Source organism: Zootoca vivipara, chromosome 2 (assembly GCF_963506605.1).
Source record: "Zootoca vivipara chromosome 2, rZooViv1.1, whole genome shotgun sequence".
Taxonomy (NCBI): domain Eukaryota; kingdom Metazoa; phylum Chordata; class Lepidosauria; order Squamata; family Lacertidae; genus Zootoca; species Zootoca vivipara.
Window position 1 is genome coordinate 87843256 of NC_083277.1, and position 21542 is coordinate 87864797.

Sequence of the window (21542 nt, forward strand, 5' to 3'; positions counted from 1 at the left end):
AACACCCAACCTTCTCCATTGCAGCTTTCTCTCCCAAACCAAGTACTTGATTTGGGAGGGGGCATCAGAAACATAACTTGCCCACTCGCCCTACAAGCCCAAAACTTCCTTCAGAAGGAAAAGCAATCGGTGTTGCCCTTCCAGTGGAATTTCTGCCTGCGTCAGCAATCTGGCACTGTGCCACTGAACCATTGCCCCCAGGTGCAGTGTTGGACTTTCCTCTCATAGGAACGAATAACAGCTGTTCTCAGGAACAGTGTATCTGTAACAAAATTTTTAAAAAATTCCTTCTAGTAGCACCTTAGAGACCAACTAAGTTTGTCATTGGTACGAGCTTTCGTGTGCATGCACACTTCTTGCACACAAAAGCTCATACCGATGACAAACTTAGTTGGTCTCTAAGGTGCTACTGGGAGGATTTTTTTAATTTTGTTTCGACTACGTACAGACCAACCTGTAACTAGTGTATCTGTAGTCCTTCTGACCTCGGCCATTAGGAATACGGCCTGCTCCTTTCTGCCCAGCTGCTTCTGAGTTTCTGTTCTCGGTCTTGCCAGAATTTTAGAAGAGATGTTGGAACGTTAAAAAACGGGATAGAAAAGGTACTCTGCCATCTATACAGTACTGTATTGTCAACACCAATAGACTTTGCTTGTACAAAAAAAAAGCCTGCATGGAACATCACTTCTTGCAGTCATCTCACTGCCCTCCAGTGGCTGACCGAAACAGGGATTCTGGAAAACTGGTACAGCTGCAAATCCTTCCTGCTTCCCCACTGTGGAGACATAGAATCAGAGAATTATTTGCATGTCCAGTTTATGCGGGCTATGTGCCAGCCAAGAAATCTGAAATTAACACCATAGCTATGACTTTTAAAAATACAAGGTAATTGCACTTCCACATCAGGCTCACTACCAAAATTATGTACGTCTGTCTTCACCCTTAACGGATCTCAGGTAGGAGGGCTGGAAAATGCTTCCCCTAAGACCTTGGAGAGAGACTACTAATAGGGTCACCAGCACATGGCATCTGCAAAGGTCTCCGTAAATTTAAAGAACGCTGTTAGTTTTTCCTGCTCAGTTACTATTTGCAGTGGGTGGGATCCACCAATGAGTCTCATAGGTGGAAGCCCTGCACAAAGGACTTCTGCTTGTGTAATGGGGCTTTCCTTCCTCCTCTCTCTTGAGTGTACCCCTGCGTCCCCTTAAATTGACTCGGGCGGATTGGGATAACCCCCAGACCAGCACACTGGTGGAGGAAAGGGGGGGGGGCTTGCTTCATTTGCACTGACAAAACAATCAGAAGAGTATGACAATGAATTCCTCCCACTGTCCCAGTATGTCCTGCATTGAACACTCCCTCTTAAACATAACCCCATTCAGTTGGAAGCCAGAATTGGACACCATCGTCCTTGCACAGAGCTTATTTCTGTGAGTGAGCATAGCAGTGGCTGATATAGATGTTTTCACACACACACACACCACACACACCATTTTGTGATCCTGACTCCTTTTCTGTTCTTTCAGGTGTGGCAGCTATTTTGTGTTATGCTACACCAGCAGCAGTTTTATGCCCCCATTGCATCCATTTTGTGACACTTTCCTCAAAATTCCAATGTGCCCACTCGCCCAAAGAGATTGGTGATTCTGATGATAGAGGATCCAGTACTGGGTTCCCCCAAAACTGTGTTTTGAGTTCCTTCCACAGCGGACGGCTCCTGGTCTCAATGGCTGCTATATGGTTGAGTTCGTAGTCTCACGTTGTTTGGAAATTGCTGTGCTGACTGGATCATGAGGCAATCAGTGGTCAGAGGGGAGAGAAACATGTACAGATGCTCAACCTTTCAGTTGTTGTTTGATGTGGTCAACTCTGTTCTAATTTCCCCTTAATGTCTAATCTTGTGAGCTCATATAGATCAACTGAGGTAATGACTTCTAGCTTAGAGAGTAATTACAGAAGCATTTCCCCAGATGTTGTCCCAGGTCTAAAGAGAGAAATCTGAAACAAGCCACATCTGGTTTTGCCTGTACCGTAAACAACAGTAATGCCTGGTTTGGTTAACTAATTGAATTTAGGAGATAGCATCAGGTATATCATGGAAAGAGATATAAAAGCAATATCCCTCTAGATAAGCCAAAAATACACAAGGATGCTGATTATCCCTGTGACTCCATCCACCATTACCCGACTGATGACACTGATACTGCAATAGGTTTGCTAATTCCGAAGCTCCTATACAACAATGCTTATCCAATATCCTCTATAGGTTAAGGTTTTATTGCAGAGCAGATTTAAAAGTAGATTAGATGAAAAACAGAACAATATGAAAAGATTAGGAGGTGCAGAGGGGGCAGCAAAAATTACTATGAACTTAGATGATTTGGAAAGAGAACTGGTCAGAACAGATGAAGAGAGGAAAGAATCCCTAGAGCAAGAATTGGAGGGCACTAATTGAGCTAAGGAAGAGCAGAAAAGGGACAAAGAAACAAATACAGTTGAAGAAGAGCATCTGAGAGGGCCCTAGATGTAGACGACCCTTTTGCCCTGAAACTGTGTGTGCCATTCAGGGAGAGTTCAGCAGCACGTAATTTATATAATAATTTTTCTACATTTCCATCCCATCTTCCCACCCTAAAATAGCACCCTCACACTAACTATCACCATAAAACAACAATATTAAACAATAACTAGAAATACCAAAAAGCAAGAGCGGCAGCCTTCAGTAAATCACATGTCAATAACATGTTTTCAGCTAGAACCTTGAGGCGCAAGAAAGGGAACCAGCTGAATCTTCCACATCAGAGAGTTTAACAGCTAAGGCACCACCACAGAGAAGCCCCTGTCCCACGTACTCACCACTTCAGATGGTAGTGGAACGTGGAGACCAAAATAAGCAGGGAAGTTCAACGGCTTTTAGGTATACAGGTCCTAAACTACGTAGGTTTCTAAAGGCCAGTGCCAGCACTTTGAATTGGGCTTTAAAAGAGATCAAAAGCCAATTAATTTGGTATAGCGTAGATGTACTCCCAACATTGATCTAGCACAGGGGTGTCAAACTCAAATTCATCGGGGGCCGCATCAGCAGTTTGGTCACCCTCAAAGGGCCGGTTGTATCTGTAGGACTATGTGTTCACTCTTTATTATCATAAATTATTGTCACTGCATTCAATTATTACTGTTTTTTGTAATAATGTAAGTAATAACTAGCTCTGAAAGCGGAAACATAGTCAGAATAATGGCAAGTAGATATTCAAATGTACAATTATTGTACAATTTATTGAAAAATGATTTTTGATAACTGCACTGGGTGGTGGAGGCTCGCTAGGGTTTCATGCAGGACCTTTGCAGAGCTACTTTGCAGAGGGGAGGGAAGGAAGGAAGGAAGGAAGGAAGGAAGGAAGGAAGGAAGGAAGGAAGGAAGGAAGAAAAGAGGGAGTGGGAGGGAGAGAGGAAGGAAGGAAAGAGGGGAAAGAAAGAAGAGTAGGAAATAAGGAAGGGAATAAAGAAGAAAAGAAAAAGAAAGAGGGAGAGAAGACGGAAAGGGAGAAAGAAGGAAGGAAGTAGAGGGAAAGAAAGAATAATAATGAGGGAGAGGAAGAAAGATGGGAAGGAAGGAAGGAAGGAAGGAAGAAAGAAAGAAATGAGGGAGCAGGAGGGAGAGAGGAAGGAAAGAGGTGAGAGAAAGAAGAGTAGGAAAGAAGGAATAAAGAAGGAAAGAAAAAGAAAGAGGGAGAGAAGACAGAGATAAAGAAGGAAGGAAGGAGAGGGAAAGAAAGAATAAGAACGAGAGAGAGGAAGAAAGGGAAGGAGGGGTCGCCGCCTTGATTGCGGGCCACATGACGAGGGCCACATGACAAGGTCTGGCGGGCCGGATTTGGCCCCCGGGCCTTGTGTTTGACACCCGTGATCTAGCATTTTGCACCAGCTGGACACTTTTCAAATGCAGCCCCTTGTTGGGCACATAAGTGTAGTCTAACCTGCATGGTAAGAGACCTAGCTAGACTGAAGTGCTTCTCAATGTATGTCTGCTAATGGAATGGCAGCCATGCACTGAACTCCCTTCTCCCTCCACCATATTCTCTTGTAGTAATTACCTGTGTCATGTCATGGGGACATCATTATACGTCACGTTTGCCATCAGCATCATTCACTACTGCTGCTGATTGAATACAGAGCACTATGACGCCAGAAGGTGTGTAAATGCTATTAATTACTGTGGAGGGGAGAAGACAGAGTTCGGCATATTACTGCCATTTTCAATATTGGGCCCACAGTTATGTCATATTTATTATATAATGTTTAATTATAAAAAAACAACTAAGCAGTTTACTGAATATATAAAATATGCATTAAAATTATTAATGAAATTAGATATTTTTTAAAAGTTAGCCTAATTCCCCCCCAATAGAAATAAAACCAGCAGCTTTCAAAATACACATTGTAAAAAAAGTTTCCATAGTTGGGTAAGAAATGCGGCATAGTAACTGGGAGACGTGAAGTGACAATATGGTGAGAATACTGTGAGATTCAGCCTCACCTGACCTTTCTGAGCACTTACTTTCATACAAGCTTGCTGCGTAAGAGTTCACATTTGACATGTTCTAGGACTGGTGTTTGTAGTGCTGGGCCATTATGAGATTAGTGAAGTGGAAGGGAGTATAAAAATAGCATTAAGTAGAAGAAAGACATGATCACGTGGCCTCCTCTTTCCCTAGATGTGCTCCCATCACTCCTTAGAGTGATTTAGTGAGGGGGGGCGGTGTAGCTGCTTTCCCCCTTTTTTTTCTCATTTCCCAGTGCTAAGTCAGTGATGATGCCAGAGTGTTTACAATGGCTAAGTACTCTTGTGCAGTGATAATGCTGGGTACTAACAGGCTCTTTAATTTAGCCAAGGAAGATAACATGAGAACTAGCAGCTAGAAAGAAAGGTCCAGCAACTCCAAAATGTTGGACCAAAATTGTCAGGAGGCACTTTTTCTTGTTGTTTGGTTGTTCATAGCTGTTTTTCTAATAGATTGTCAAATACAACTGAATAAGTTGTTGCACTATATTGAACTATCCATGTGCCTGAAATTTGGCTGGTTATGTGTTTTCCTTAGAAGCTAATTAAAAACTCAATTTCTAAGCAAGTTTTTGCCTTGTATGTTTATGAAGGAAACCCATACAGGCTACACACACACAGAGAGAGAGAGAGAGAGAGAGAATGAGAGAGAGAGAGAGAGAGAGAGAGAGAGAGAGAGAGAGAGAGAGAGAGAGAGAGAGAGAGAGAGAGGTTTGGAAATTCAAAAGAAGCTTTGTTTGGAAAAGGAGGGTTAGACCTTCTATTTCTTTTATGTTTCCCCATCTTTATTCTGGGATCCTCCCAGTACTGAAACATTACAACAAGGCCAGCAGATCTTGCAGCTTGGATGTGCTGCACTCCCTAGCTTCTGGTTGCAGAAGGCTACTGAAGGCTACATGGTTTGATTAAAAGGATAGGGTTTGTGCCTTCTGTAAAGGTAAAGGTAAAGGGACCCCTGACCTTTAGGTCCAGTCATGACCGACTCTGGGGTTGCGGTGCTCATCTTGCGTTATTGGCCGAGGGAGCCGGTGTACAGCTTCCAGGTCATGTGGCCAGCATGACACAAGCCGCTTCTTGTGAACCAGAGCAGCGCACGGAAACACTGTTTACCTTCCCGCTGTAGCGGTACCTATTTATCTACTTGCACTTTGACGTGCTTTTGAACTGCTAGGTTGGCAGGAGCTGGGACCGAGCAACGGGAGCTCACCCCGTCGCGGGGATTTGAACCACCGACCTTCTGATCGGCAAGCCCTAGGCTCTGTGGTTTAACCCACAGCATCACCCGCGTCCCCATGGTGTCTTCTGTACCATGAAAATAAATTAAAACATTTTAAAAGGATAAGATTTGTGAACCTTGTGAAGCACCCTCGGCTGCTCCTCTCCCATAATTCAAGCGCTGGGTTCCTTCTTCCTTGCCCCTTACCATTCCATCCTTCTCTGTGTTAAATAAACACAATTCATGTATATTTTCATAACTTATTGAGAACATAGCATTTGGGGCTTTGTGGTACACAGTTTGGATATTATTATCTGTGCAGAGACTGGTCTATAACCCTACCTAAAGACAAGGGCCAGTGGTCTTAAATACATAATCCAACAATCATATTTCAAATGCATTAGCTTCTTTCCCATGTCTAAAATTTCCATTTATGTTAAGCACCCAGTTCTACATCACTGCCATTCTTTGTAAATGGTATTCCCGTTAATCCAAATGTCTGATTATGTTTTGAATGTCCCACGTCACTTGAATAAACTAGCTCATTCTTTATAGGAACTGTTCTGCACTATTAGCGCAATGCCTACTTTTTGCTTTGCTTCATAGTAATGTGAAAATGTGGAAAGGCTGAGAAAAATGGGTATGATTACCCTGATACCTTGTCTTTACACAGCATGTGCCCTCTGTTCCAACAAGACAGCGCACTGAAAAGCAGAGCCGACCATGTTGTGCATTACACTTGTAAAAGCAGGTACAGTATAGAATGATAGAGTTGGAAGGTACACTGAGAGCCATCTAGTCCAACCTCCAACCCTCCTGCTGTGTAGGAATCTCAACTTGCAGTCTCCCATCCAGTATTAAAACCATATTAGACACTGCTTAGCTTTGCAAATGCACTAGCAATTCTACTGCTGCACCACTAAGGGGAAACTGATGCAAACACCACTCTTGATGCCCATATGGAAACTAGCACAATATCCATTTCAACAGCTTATTGTCCTTCCATGTGGAACATGCAGTTTAGTTCTTTGCTGGTAAGCCATCTACAGTGCTGATTCGAAGCCAATGTGAAACAACATGTATACCGCCTGGAAACCAATGTCCCCACTGTGGAAGGACATGTGGATCCAGAATTGGCCTCCACAGTCACTTACGGACCCATTGTTAAAATTGTGTTTATGGAAGACAATCTTACTTGGCTACGAGCGATCGCCAAAGAAGAAGAAGAAGTATTCCAATGTCTGGTCCACCACTGTGTACTATGTATATAACATGGATGTGCACATATTTATATACCCTTAACACACTGTACATTGTTTGTGCAGTGGTGGAAACAGATTTGGAGGAGGACGTCTTACAGACAGTGGATAATTAATGAAGGCACAGAAAGCTTCCTATCCACATTAAATGACAGTATGAATGGCCACATATAGTGTGCGGTTCTCACTTCTGGTACAAAAGAAGCCTGTGCTGAATTGCGTTTTCTAGTCCATTTAAATGTGCATTATCATTAAAAAAAACCAAAGCACCACCCAACACCTACTCTAGCCAGCCTTTGGCAGTCCATGCTGAAATTCAGCATGAGTTTGGCCTCATTATTTTGTCTTCCTCTGGGCTCCCTGCTTTCATAGAGCACTGCCTATTGTGCACACATGCACACACCTTTGCTACAGCGGTGTGTGCATTTTTGAATGGAGTGAGCCTTTCTTATGAGACAAATGGACTTTGACATTTGTTAGCAAAAATGTGTCAGCTGTAAAGAATTACCCAAAGGTCTGTTTACACAGTATGTGGCAGGTCCGGCAAAGAAATATGCATTCTATGAAAACACAGAAAAGGCTAAAAGAAGGTTTCCTATCCAAGGGCTCCTATACTGTTTAGATCTCCTTTTCTATCTCACATCTGCCCTGTCCTTGAACTTTCAGCCAATAGCATTAATTATAATACAAGCTCTGATATGTCCACACATCAGCTTTTTTCAATGGGTGATATGAAAACCCTCTTCATAAAGGCTTGGAAATCTAATTCACACTGGAAGGAGCTGTATGTTTTCCCCAGCATGGAGGAAGATGAACACAATGCCATGTGCAGTATATACTCTTGCCTGTGATAATAGCTGATTATCTGGGGATCCGGGGAAGTGGTGGTTTGCTGCAGGGTGCAGCCCATGGCTCAGTGTCAAGGCCATTTCCTCGCCATGAGGCCATTTGGTGGTGCTGCGGTCTCCCCTGGCGACCGCACAGTTTCGGCGCCAAAGCCCATTCAAATGGGCCAATCGGAAGGCAACAGGGTCATGGCAGCAGCTTGGCTTCAGCCAGGTCCACTTATTCATATTATATTCAGGCCACACCTGGACTCCTCCTATACAGATCATCATGAGATTACCCAGCCTCCCACAGTGTTAATTTGTGTTCTGCCTAAAGGTACAGTCACAGTGAACTTTTCTGCTTTTACATATTTTGTGCAATATTATAGCATGCGAAATCCATGGCCCATTTGGTAAACTTAGGTAATAATGCCTACAATGCCTACAATGTAGGCACTCTTTAGTGCTCACTCTGAAACAACATACCATCTTCGCTCTTAACATGCCTTCATTTTTCTAAAGAACAAAATACTAAGTGCCCTGGTTGAGCTAATGGTTCTGCATGTCCTTGCACATCCATCCACAGCCTCTGTGCTTTCTGATCTTGGTCTTATATCTCTAATTGCACTCTTCAGTGTAGCCATTGAGAGATGGGGGCATACAGGGACGGGGTCTCTGCTTTAGCTGAACGTCTAGACTTCTCCCTCCAGACACATTCTTTCAAATTTCCTCCCACTCTGGATTAGCCTGTGTTATCATTGGTACACTGGAGCCCTTTCAAGATTAATAAAAAACACAATGTAAAAAGTGTATTTTGTGTGCCTACGTGCCTGAGGGAAGCTTCACATGTTACACTTTCAGAAAGAATATGTTTCAGTTCAGTAGATGAGGTACACTGCAGGTATAATGAACAACAAGCCAGAGTTGTACATTTATTTTGCTCTTTTTATGGTGTGTGTACATTCAAAGAATTGTGTTTGGCCGCCACATGCATTGCAGAGCGCATGTACACACCATGTGTATAAACATGTACTTGCTAAAACTGTGAAGCAGCCGCCCCCTCCCTCCCAAAAACCCACACCTCTTCATGCCTCTTGAGTTGTCAATAAACAGGTTATCTAGAAACCATGTTAAGCAATACTACTAGCTAACATCCTTTAACTGTAAGTCCGTAAAGCCCTGCCATTTTCAGGACTAAAAGAACCTATTAAGATCCTAGGCAGCAAGATAAGGCATGATACTCTTCAAGTATTTTAGGACTTGATCTGTGCCATTTGTTTATTCCATTATAGCACTGCTTCAGAGCCCATGCAACATACATCTCACCTGAGCTCTACAGAAAATATCACCAAGTATTTCATGTTGAATAGAGCTAGTTTGAAATAGAGTGAAACATCAATGAACCACACATTTAAAAATGATGCATGGAAAGACACTGTCACCTTGTTACTTTCATTACACTATGTTTATTGGTTCATCTTGTTAATAAGGTAAGAAGTGCGACCGGGCAACTAATGTTTATGCAGCTTTACAATCATAAACATTTCCCAAAGACTTCCAAGGATTGGCAGAATTTGGATAGAAACTAGCCTGTAGGTTCGGAATAGCAAAACACTAGGATCTAGTGCATAAGTCAGCCAGGTTTTGTGGAAAGCGTGTTGGACAAGGAGACCAGGGTGCAAATCTCCACTCAACCAAGAAGATGGGTGACTTTGGGCTTGTCACAGTCTCCCTCTAGTCGCAGGTTTGCTTTAAGGATAAAATGAGGAGGGGGAGAAGTGGGTAAGCCACCTTGAGTTCTTTGGATAAAAGGTAGGATATTAATATAATAGTAAATAAAAATAACAGTCTCCAGCAAAGAGCCTGCTAGTGCACATGTATCCGTAGAGGCTTTCCTGGTGAAAAGCTGCAGAGTGCCATTCTTTTGCAGAAAATAGGCTTGAAAGAAACTTTCTGTGTAGCGATGTGGAAGAAGTAATTGGGTGTGATTATAGTGTGTGTGTGTGTGGTGCCCACAACAGTTTATCTGGTTCGCAGATGTGCCTCACAGGCCCGTATCACATTGATGGATTATGAACCCCCTAATCTGGGATCACCTCGAAACTGGTGCCAACGCTTTGCAGTCATTTTGCAGCGAAAACCCAGTGTATTGCAGCACCCCAAAAACAGAGCAATAGCCACTCAAACCCAGGGGTCAAAGGGTAACCAGAAACTCAACATTGTCCGATTTACTCCAAACTGGCGCCAATCCCTGTGACGGGGTGAGCTCCTGTTGCTTGGTCCCAGCTCTTGCCAACCTAGCAGTTTGAAAGCAGGTCAAAGTGCAAGCGGGAAGGTAAACGGTGTTTCCATGTGCTGCTCTGGTTCGCCAGAAGCGGCTTTGTCATGCTGGCCACATGACCTGGAAGCTGTATGCCGGCTCCCTCGGCCAATAACGCGAGATGAGTGCCGCAACCCCAGAGTCAATCACGACTGGACCTAATGGTCAGGGGGTCCCTTTACCTTACTCAAAACACTAATCCGTGTCATTAGGGAAATGAAAATTGCCTTTCACCTCATTTCCTGCTAATACTTTTCATATGATGTTGAGTTTGGTGTGGACAGTGGATGTACAAATAGAATGAGCACCTATTGCATGGTGCATATCGTGTCACCAGAACTGAGCAATACAAGTCCCCTCTCTTCCATGGCCACGGCATTACAGAAAGTGTTTGTAGCTAATATTTTGTTTTATTTAATGCAAGGCCATATCAGCCACCTCTCCCCCCAAAAAAACCCAACAGCAAATGGGAATAGAACTTAAGCTTTTTAATTGAAAGGAAAGGTGGCGACAGCAGGAAGGCAGTATGTATATAAATCCAATTAATAAAATGCTTTCTGTTCTGGGGAGCACAAATTGTTTTATCAATTTGTGGTTGGTTATGAAACAACGGCAATATGCCAAAATAAGAAGTTTAAAATGCCATCTCTTTGGATGCTGACATATTCATTCATTGGTATTTTAATTTATTTCTTGGAACTCCCTGTCTATTGACATTAAGTAGGCACCATAACTGTTCTCTTTCTGGGACTTGCTTAAAATGTTTTTGCTTAGGCAAGCCTATCTATATAGGTAGTAGTTACAGGGGCTTGTTCCTGCAATCACTTTAATATGACATCTCATGTTTTGGGGGTTTTGGTGAGCTTTTGACCCTCGGGTTTGATTGGCCATTGCTCCATTCCTGGGGCGCTGCAAAATGCGGGATTTTTCCTGCAAAACTTTTGCCAAAGTTTGGTGCTGGTTTGGAGTGAATCGGACAATGATTAATTTTTTGTGAGCTTTTGAACCCCAGGTTTGAGTAGGTATGGCTCCATTTCTGGGGCGCTGCAAAACATGGGGGTTTTGCTGTAAAACGCTGCAAAATTTTTGCCAAAGTTTGGTGAAAATTTGGAGTTAATCGGACAACACTGCGTTTTTGGCAATTAACTACAAACTTGGTCTTCCTGTATCAATTACTCTGTTTGTGGGATGCTGCAAAACGACTGCAAAACTTTGGCACCGGTTTTGAGGAGATCCCAGATTTTGGGATTCGTAGTTAATGAAGCCGCTGGATGTTATCCTACACCTTGAGGTGTAAGGAGAGAGAGGAGGTGTAGATTTTGCAACCAGATAGGTGACATAAAGACACAACACTTGTTTGGTACCAATCATAGCTTAGAAACAAAATCTGAAGTTTGTGCTTGCAGAATCTTGACACTGGAAGAACCACATGTAGCATGCAGGATTTGCCTTGCCTTGCTGCAAAGTTCACAGGGGCCACAAGTTTTTCCCAGCAAGATTTTGATAGAAATCAGATGAGAAGACAGTCCAGCTCCACTTGGAACATGCTGTACAACTCATAGGGTGTATACCATCCCCTAGAGAAGACTTCCTACACTCCCAGGAAGAATGGCTTCCTTGGGAGTGTATCTGCCTTCCGCTTGCATGTCTCTGAGAGGGAGAAGCCCCAACCAGGGGGCAAAATACTTTGGAGCTGGCTTTCTCTCCTCACAGCAACATCGGTCGCTCTGTCCCACTTTTGCCATGTTGACCAAAGCAAGCATTTGCTTCATTCTAGTGCTGGCAGGGAGCCTTGCATTCCCCAGTCTGAATCCCAACCAAGTTAGGGACGGCAAATCTAGAAATAGACATTTTTGTTTGTAAAGAAATATGTGAATCTCAAAATAACCTCCCAAAACTGGATGGAGAGACTGCGTTTGGATTCAGGGACATCACCCTTCCAAGTCCGCAGAACAAACGGGATCAATCCCACCCACCCTCCTTTCTCGACCCTGACACTGTCGCTCACAGCGACAAGTGAGATTCCAGACAATTCCTCACGTAGGGCTCACCCTGGGAAAGATTCATGTCTCCAGTTACGCAGGGCTCTGAGAACACGCCCTGCTGCTTTTGCCAACGGGGAATCGAGAAATGAGTGGATTTGAACGCAGCATGATGCATGGGTGGAAAAGGGCAAGGCACATCTTGGCGTGCTGGGCTGACTGGGTGCAAAGCCAGAACAATGTGGGTCAGATAAACTCTCTGGGGCTATGCTTAGCATAATCTCTGGTATGCAGACGTCCATCATAAGGGGAAAGCAGCAGTGCGCTGATCTCACAAATGGCTTTTTCTGTCATTAGATTTCACAGGACAGGTTTCCCATATGGCAATTACAACTATTACCTGATAGCTGTGGTGTGCTGATACTGCTATCACAGGCATGGCTCTCTTATCATGCCAGAGAGGTGAGACAAGCCAGGAATTTTAAAATTGCTGAACTGAGAGGGGGTGGGTGGGAAACTGGGACTATCCCTGACAATCAGGATACCAGGAAATGGAGCCAGGAACCCATCAGAGTTGGGTGTCATAAAACTATCCACCCTTTCCAGCATTTCCTCCTTTCCTCTGTGCCCTCCCTTCATAGAAAGGCCAGGATACACACACATACACAGAGAGAAGCAGCTTCTTAGGAGAAACTGCCATTATCTAGTTGCTATTATGAGACTTTTATTCTGTGTCCAAAGTCTCTATTGGAATATTTAATGGATTCCACATTTTTCTGCAGACTGCTGAACACAAGGGAGCCACATAAGCTGAGTATCTGTGCATCCATGGAACAGAGGAAATTGACTGCTATGCAAAAGTTCTCTTCCAGACAATCAGTTCTATCTCCTTATCCTTGAAAGGGCTGTAGTTCATGGCACAGCATCTGCTTTACGTGCAGAAGGTCCTAGAAAGATTCAATACCCAGCATTGCTGAAATCCTATAACTTTTCATTCCACAAATGTTCCAGGGCTGGTGGTAGTTTGTCCCACTTTTCTTGCACTATAGCACAAGAGTGCCCTTCCCGGCAGCAATAATGCAGCAGCATTAGGGAAGCATCACAGAACAGCTAATATAGTGGAATGATGTGGGGACAGTCCAGTATAAATCCATCAATAACATGTTGCAGAATACACCCACAGAAACCAAACACACACCAATTGGGGGGGGGGTGTAAGTAGAGCATTACTTCTAGGCAGGATTGTCTCTCAACAGCTCCCTTTTTATAAACCCAGCACTGCCTATGAGTGTAATAAGAGGGATGTGATCATCAATTTCAATCTATTAACCACCAAGTACAATTTTTTAGTGCTTCATCCCGGTTAGTGCATTAATACAGCCTGCAGAAACCTTACACGGGGAATGCATCAGTTTTATACCAGTTTAGCTCTCCTGGTTTCCCCCAAAGAATCCTGAGAACTGTAGATGGGGGCAGTATTCAGAAAACTGTATAAGATCCCTTGGCCTTCTCCCTCACAGAACTACAACTCCCAGAGTATTCAGGGAAGAAGGGCCAGCAGTTAAACCAGCTGAAGACTTCAGGTAAATGCTCTGTCTCAATCCTGTTCTTCCCACTCCCTGCTTCTCTCTATGTTTAGCTTGCCTGGGTGGTTGAAGCTTCCTCAAGGTGGCAGCATATACTATCTGTTGGTTTAAAACTGTTCACATCCGACAGCTCTGATAACTCTTCAGCTTCTCTTGGCCTAGCCGCAATGCACCTGCACTGACAGTTCGGATCTGTGCACTGAGAAAGGGAGGGCGCAAAAGGGCAGTGATCGCTGCACAGGGAGGGGATCACACTGCAGGAGTTTTGTGAGAGACTCTTATGAAGGGGATCCCTAGACCGTAAATAGTTTTAAAGAGAAAGGATGCCTTAAGCATTGGGTTTATTAAGCATTCTTGTGCTGAGATTATGAAGGCCAATCCAAACATTCCTTGTGTTTATGGCAAGCCTGCTTGTTTTCAATCTGGGCTGAAACAGGCTTGTGGTCGTGTTAGCTGTTCCCTCTGGAGCATTTTTGCCACCATTGCAAACTTTTTCTACACGAGTTCAGCAGCAGACTTATGCTGCTTATCGTAGATGGAAGTATACTCATATGCACAGGTGGCCCTTGAGAAACTACCACCTGAGTAATGCCCAGGGAGTTTGCACTGAAACTAAGCAACCACCCACCCACCCACCACATATAGGCATAATCAAATAGTGCTTTCCAACTTCCAACATGTTCAGGGCAAACGTCTGCAGTGGAGACTCTACTGTATTCATAGGCTCATCACATGATCTAGAACCCTGCACAGTCATGGCACAAGATCACATCAGGACCCTGCACAGCAAGAGGGCTGAGGGTTAAAGCCCCTCCAATAGCCCCTCAGTATTCAAATTCCCCCTTTACTGAAGTAACAATTCAATACAGCATTGATGTTTCAGAAATGCAAGTCCAAAATACCCCCCTTAGGTGCACAAAAGTCAGAGTTCTTTGGATCCTAGCTAAAACTTTCAGCAGTTTTCAAAAGAAAAGAGAAACAAAAAGGCTGCTGTTTTGCCTTCATCATTTATCGTTCAGTAGCAAAGCAGAGTCCAAATTTCTGGCTCTCTAATTGCCGCCACCTGAGCATTTAACTCGTTTAATTCACCAGATCCCATATCTTCTCCAAAAGCTAGTTATATCTCAAGAAAGGTTTGCATAGGTCTTCGTCATTCCTAAGGTTTAAAACACACCATTACTACCCAGGAACAGCTCCTATGAAGTAAATAAGATTATGTAGCGGTTAGGGACAAAATCGATGTTGGAAGCTGTGACTTACTCTGCTGATTTCCAACTGAGCAGGGGAATGTTTTCCTGATATGTGGAGAAAACTGTCTGTGCTGGGCTGATGTTATTGATGCAGGGTCAAGGCCAGCAAGCAAGGTGGCAGTCTAACAGATCATCATGACAGGAATTGCTGTTTCCCTCTCCAGAATGCAATTTGTAAGTGAAGCTGCGACAGCAAAAGAATAGGTATGTGTTGGGGACCCAGGTTCATTTTCTATAGCAAGGGGTCCTCCCCATGAACTATGGGGTGTTCTCTGTGCATGAGGATATCAGGAGTCCTGTATCCTATAGGGCAGGGGTGGCCAACTCCCAAGAGACTCTGATCTACTCACAGAGTTAAAAACTGGGAGTGATCTACCCCCTTCTGGGGGGTTCAGGTCAAAGCTGTTGAGTTTTTTAAAGGAAGGGAAGCCCTGTTTTGGGGGGTTTAGGTCAAACTTGTTGAGCTGCTTTTAGGAGGGAGGCCCATTTTTGTTTAGGGCTTCAGGTCATAGTTCAGCTTTTTTAGGGAGGAGGAAAATTTTGGGTGAGCTTTTTTTAGGGGTGCCAGTGATCTAGCAGTGATCTACCACAGACACCCAGTGATCTACTGGTAGATCACAATCTACCTGTTGGACGTGCCTGCTATAGGGGGTATCTTCCAGTGGATGATGGGCATCATCTCGATGGCACAACACTACTCAGCTAGACCCCATTTCTCATTCTCTACTCCTTGTTTAATAAGCCTGCTAGTTCTGTTGGCTTCTGGTCTGCTTCAGTATGCAGTCCTGGTGCAAATGCAAAATTTAAATGAGGTACAGTATAATGTAAAAAAGGGGTGGTTAAACTGTGGCCCTCCAAAGGCTCTTGGACTCCAACTTAGGGTTGCCACATTTCAAGAAGTAAAACTCCAGACACAGAAATTTCTGCCAATAATTTTTTTTTTAAAAAAAACAACCCTCTGGAGATATGCCCCTTCAATTCCTTTCCCTTAGAAGATGAATTATGAAGACTTCATGTTCTTGGGAACAGCAGACACCGCCCTGTCTGCATCCAATACAGCATTTACTAATTTGGGAACCCCACTCTTTCTCTCCCTCTCCCCATGTTTTTGCAAAAGAAATTTAGATTTTACAAATAGCACAAATAGGATTCAAAGCTATTCATAAAGCTGGCTTTTGCCTTTCCCTCTTCTACATAGCTCAGTCAGTAGAGCACAAGACTTTTATCTCAGGTCCGTGGGTTCAAGCCCCACATTGGGCAAAAGATTCCTGCATTGCAGGGGGTTGAACTAGATGACCCTCACGGTCCTTTCCAACCCTACGATTCCTCCCAGCCCTACAGCAGCTCCCTAAAACACGACCTATGAGCTTCTACACAGCAGCTGCATCCCCAAATCTAATTTAATTGGATACAGAATGTTTCCACAAGGATCTTTCAGTAATGTGAGTTGTAGAAACAGCAAATGAAGAACCCTGGTGTCCATGGCACAGGGCTAGGAAAGTGTGTGTGCTCTGACCAGCTGTTTTGGGGGATGCACCTCCGAAATCTTCCTACTGGGCCCTCTATTCCGATTCTATGTGATACACTGAAGCATAGGAAACTGCTGCATGCCAAGTAAAACCACTGGTACTCAACATTGCCAGTTGCTTTTCAGGGATCCCTTCCAACCCTACCTGGAGAACTGAATTTGGGACTTTCTGCATACGAAGTAGGTGCTCTATCACCAATCCTTATGGGGAATGGTTGAAGGAGCTGAGTATGTTTAACTGAGGGGAGATACGATAGTCACCTTCAAATATCTCAAGGGCTTTCACATGGAAAACGGAGCAAGCTTGTTTTCTCCTGCTCTGGAAGGTAGGACTTGAACCAGTGGCTTCAAGCTACAAGAAAGGAAATTCCAGGAAGAACTTTCTGACAGAAACAGATATCGGACAGTGGAACGGACCTCCTCGGGAGGTTGTGGACTCTCCTTCCTTGGAGGTTTTTAAGCAAGAGGTTGAATGGCCATCTGTCATGGATGCTTTAGTTGAGGTTCCTGCATTGCGCGGGGTTGGACTAGATGGCGCTAGGGGTCCCTTCCGACTCTACAATCCTATGATTCTATGAGCTACTTGTCCCTCAAACAAAACGCCCTTCCTTTTCTGCTCTTTGGCAATTTGTACAAGTTGCTCTTATCCCAAACACAGAGCTTTCCAGTCACTACTCTATTTACTGTAATTTTAGCTCAGACACAACCAAAGACTCCCACCCTGTCTGGAAGCCTCTGTGAAGGGAAAAAAATAAAATAAAATAAAACAAGACTAAACTATTTTAGTCTGCTTTTCCTTTTTCCTCAGACTTGGGTGTTTTCCCAAGTGGCTAACTCTCTGGAGCCATGAGAAGGGTGAACCTGTCTTCTTGTATGCTACAGACTCAATCATGGCAGATATATTAACTTTCAAGTGGGCAAACTTCCCTATGATAAGCTAGCTTGGCATTGCAACTGATTGCTCAAAGAGAAGGGGGTGCTATCTTTTTTATTATTTTAAGTAAGGTGACAGTATGACCTGCTGGAAATACCTGCTGGAATATACCATCTCTCTGCCTTATTCTACAGGGCAGCCTTTGGATTTGTGGCATCTACTTTGCTTATCATTAGAACCCTAAAGTATTCCCACCAGAGCCGAGTACAAAATAGCAGCTCAAGGACATACCCTTAGCCTGGTAGGGTTGCCATATTTTGAAGAGCAAAAAAGAGGACACATTTGCTGACTTCCACTTTTAACTATGGATCACTATGATTACTCTGCCCAAGAAAAAGAGGACGTGTCCTGGGAAAAAAAGGACATATGGCAACCCTAACAGAGTGCCTCTGACCACATGCTCAGCCCAGGAATTTGTTTTCGGTACCAGAACTGAGACGCAAGCTTATTCTTAGGGGGTTTTTTAAGGGGGGGGCAGGACATATTAATTGGTATAGGATGAAACAGAAAGTTTCTTTTCAGGCATCTGTAAAGCTGCATCCTGAAACAGGAAGTCACTACTTATCTGAAATAGTTGGCGTTCCTGGAACTGAAATGCACCCAGGGAAGAAATGGCTGGTTTGGCTGTCAGAGTGGTTTGTTTATATCCTTTTAAGCATAATGCATTAGTGAATGGTTTGATCAAGGGAACCTGAGCAATATTTGGGGGAGGTAGAGGTGTTAATTACTTGCACTCTGCTTTTTAAAGACCACCCCCCTCAAGTAGCAAAGGTATTATGCTAATATTACAAAGGTTGGACACACACACACACACACACACACACACACACACACACACACACACTGCCGAGTGATGGCAAATAACACCAGTGGCATTTTGGAGAGTAACATAAGCAAGAAGGGATGGGATAGGGCAGATGTAACATGAGTAGAAATGTAAAATTTTCAGAAATTTTGAAGCTCAGAAAAAACCAGAAATTTTCAGAAAAATTGCAAAAAATGCTACATTAGCACTTCTTTTTTCTTTTCCAGATTGAAAGTCATTCTGTTACTTTAGAAACATAAAATATAACTATAGACAATTTTAATGGGCATAAAATTATCACAACTAGCATATTAAAAATATAGTCTATCCAAACAATAATTACAAACAGAATTTACTTTTAAGATAATATTTATTTGTATTTGTAACAAATGGAGCAACAATCTCCTGAACTGTTTACTGGTTTATGTGGAACAAAAAAACAACAACAAATTTTAAAAATCCAGAAGTAACAATTATTCATATTTCCTCTTCACAGTATTTAAAAAAACATTCTCATAAAAAGAACGGAAGAAGGAAGTGGGACTAAGTTTCAATGAATGGGCATGAAATTTAATCAGAATCATTTTCTGAGCTGTAATGATCTTCCAGTGCTTTGAGGCCTAGTGAAGAGGAACAGAACCAATGCATACCGCACACATGCAAAAACAAAACTGAAACCTTTTTCTTTTCAGCACCTCCTAAAGGAAGAAATGTATCATGTTCTTGCATTGGAGAGTTCAGTTTGTAACCTAGGACTTGCTTGTCCTCACAGAAATTAGAATAATCTGATACCATAGATATTTTTTAAAAAATGATTTATAAAATATTTGAACCCCTTATCTTAAAATATTTTATTCATCATGTTAAAATAAAACATTCCATAATCTATTTTTTATTTTTCCAATTTTTCCGAAAAAAACAAAAAAGGCTTCAGGAAAAAAGCGGAACAAAACCGCCCGCCCCCCGAATTTTTCCGGTTTTTCCCCCCGAGCCTTCACATCTCTAAACATGAGATGAATGTGAGAGAGTGCAGGCATGTGCTTGGGTTGTAATCATATATACACAATTACTGTAGAACTCGTTGGGGCTTACTTACTACATATGTGTGCTAATAGAGGGAGATTCATTTCCTAATAAATGTGCACGCTTTGCCAAACAAGACAAGCTGAGGTTTGTCTGCCTAGATATGTACTATACTGAAACTCGCTTAAAAAGAAAATTAAAAAAACCTGGTAAAATTTTTGTTCAGCTTTCTTTTTGTTTAATGAAAGAGAAACAATAAAGATAAAGCTGAGTATGTGAGTCACTTGTCTCTTGCTACCAGAGGAGATGAAGGTTTCAGCTTGTTCCTCTTCATGCAGCCGAAAGAAAGACTGCTTTTCTACCGTACTAAGATATTTGCAGATTAAAAGGCAAAAGGATCAGTTTTTGGAATACTCCACTGATGTTGCAAACCCCCTTGTTAATAGACATGTCTTGCTTTGTTACCTCATTTTAATTAATCATAAAACAACGACAGCTGCCAAATATGGAGTCTGGACCCAGGCCTGCAACTGAGTTGAAACCCTTAAAATATACTATTTATGGTACTTGAGGTTTAAAGCTTCAATTTCTTGTATAAACCTTGCCTTTCCTAAGAATTATGCCATGTGTGTGTATAAGCAGATTTATCTTGACTTCCAGAGGTGCTCCAGCCCTCCTACAAGCAGAATTCACATTTGTATATGTTTTGAAAAAGCAATGAGGTGGCTATGTTGCTTTTTCATACAAATGGTCCTTTGCTGTCACACTGAGAAAAACAGGTTTCCTAATAATGTATATAAGGCAGGGCTTGCCTCTGACTATATATACCCCACATAGCTGTATTGGCCTTTTCTTACACTTTTCTTATTTACAGAGCTGGTGTGGCAAAAAGCCATAGAAAAAGTAGATTCCTCGTGAGGTGCCGACAGTGAGACCATGTCCTCCACCGTAATGTCCATCTGTCCACTTAATACCTGGTGCAGCATAGGTATATAGAGGCATTTCTACACAGGACTGAAAGCAGCAGAAGAGAATGTCGGAGAGCCAACAACCTATTCCTAGCTGTATTTGTAGAGGGCATTCCATAAAGTCTATGGGTTGGTACAGATAAAACACTACCTGAGGTAGCTGATTTGGGTAGAGCATGGTGCTGATAATGTCAAGATTGCAGGTTCAACCCCTGTACAGGACAGCTACATATTCCTGCATTGCAGGGGGCTGGACTAGATGATCCTTGGTGTCTCCTCCATGGAGAGACCTGGTCTGAATAAAGATATTGGATTCTTATCTCATTATACATGATAAAGCTATCTTTAGCCATCTCACCCCTTGCTTTTTCCTGTAAGACCAATTGCAGTCGTTAACAGTCGTCAACAGTCAACCACCCATTCCCACCCCCTTCTGAGTAAAACCCCTCCCCACCCTCTCACTATATATAAGCGTCTGGTGACTTCTGTTTCAGTGTATCTGAAGAAGTGTGCATGCACACGAAAGCTCATACCAACGACGAACTTAGTTGGTCACTAAAGTGCTGCTGGAAGGAATTTTTAAATTTTGTTTCGACTACGTCAGACCAACACGGCTACCTACCTGTAATTATATTTCTGTTGCATTCACCCCACTTCAGCAGCTTCCTTCTCAATTCCAGTTTGCCGTTGTTTAAATATTCACATTTAACTTATTTCCCACAAATGCCAGCCCTTTCCCCTCAGGGAAGTCCCACCCTAGAACATATTCTAAGCTCCACTTCTGTTCTTCCATCCCTATATGGGCCATGGACACACACACACACCACACACCACACTCCAGTTCTACACAGAAGAGGCTTCTTGGCCTGATAGGAGACTACTTGTGACAGGAGGAGGTTTGGTGTGTGTGTGTGTGTGTGAGAGAGAGAGAGAGAGAGAGAGAGAGAGAGAGAGAGAGCGCATCTGGGTGTGTGAAGCAGAGGAGTCAGAAGATGCTGCAACACCAGGAAGGAAGCAAAAAAGAAAGGCCTGGCTCCATCTAGTCTTAAGTTAGTGCCACCTAGGGATTAACCCATAGCACAGTATTTTCCTCACAGGGCCATTTCATGTTATGGGCCTAAACAAAGAATCTCTCTTTTCTCTCACAAACACACAAACACCCACCTACACGCTTCCAGCCTTTGAATGGGAGCAGAACTATTTGGGCCTCTTTGATTCATCACAGGTTACATATTGAGTCCACCCCCTACATTTCCCTGAGGCTCTTCTGAAAACTCTCATCT